Below are 923 nucleotides of genomic sequence, written 5' to 3'. Positions count from 1 at the left end.
GACTCACGCCGAGCCCCGCGCTGCAGCCGCAAGCCAAGCCAAGCCCACCGGCGCGGCCCGCAGCGAGGGGAGGGCAGAAGGGGAGGGCGAGCGCCGCAGCCGCCCCGAGGGGGGCGAGATGGCTGCGGGGGGGTTCCCGCTGCGCCTCCGGGCGCACCTGCCCGGGGCTCGCCGGTGCGGGGCCGGCCCCGGCGAGAGGGAGGGAGATGGAGATAGATGAAGATGGAGAGCGAGAGCGCGGGGCAACGACGGCGCTGCCGGGGCCGCGGGGAGCTCGGGAGCTCCCCGAAGCGAGGCCCGAGGCCTGGCCCGTGGGCACCTGCCGGACGCGGCCTCTCGTCCGCTGCACACGCAGCGCCCGCAGCCCCCGGCGGGTGCGGAACCCCCGCGCGTTCCGGCCCCGCGTCCCCATGAGCTTTCGGGCGCGGCGTTGCAGCCTTTGCGGGGCTGAGTCTGCCGGGTCTCACCAGCGGTCCCGCGGGGCAGCCGAATCGCAGCCGGAATGGCAAATGACGCTCCTCGGAGCCGGCTTTGGGCAGTCATTTCTGACTTGCTCTTGCAGCGCTGCGGAGCGGTACAGCAAGAACTCAGGCGGGTTTTTTTCGCTGACTTCTTTAACTACCTGGAATATAAACCACGCTGAGGAAAGCACTTAAGCCAGTGCAGCGCAGCCTTTTCTGAGGGGTTTTTTTCAGTAGTGCAACCCTCTGTGTGGCTCACAGCAAGGACAAATTCTGCACATACTTGGGTGTTATTAAGTAATCAGAATGCAGTCAGCTAAACTGGAATAGTTGGCTATAATTCTGCCTTAGCAACCCAACTTTTATTCAGTAGCTGTTTAAAGGCACAGAGAGAAACAGTAATTTCGTTGAAATTAATAATATATGTGATTAAATGAGAAACACCTAATCAGGCTTTAAATA

General features: G+C 61.8%; 1 protein-coding gene across 1 annotated transcript in view; it reads right to left on the bottom strand.

Annotated features, from left to right (window-relative positions):
* The window catches only part of NEBL (nebulette), a 249,119-nt gene extending 248,429 nt beyond the window's left edge, over positions 1-690 (bottom strand). Inside the window, exon 1 of the mRNA XM_033511643.1 lies at positions 468-690. The gene's annotated coding sequence lies outside the window, so the exon portion shown is untranslated. The remainder of the gene's footprint in view (positions 1-467) is intronic.
* Between the last annotated feature and the right edge of the window lie 233 nt (positions 691-923).

This window comes from Parus major, chromosome 2, assembly GCF_001522545.3.
Source record: "Parus major isolate Abel chromosome 2, Parus_major1.1, whole genome shotgun sequence".
NCBI lineage: Eukaryota > Metazoa > Chordata > Aves > Passeriformes > Paridae > Parus > Parus major.
This window is presented reverse-complemented; position numbering and strand designations above follow the sequence as displayed.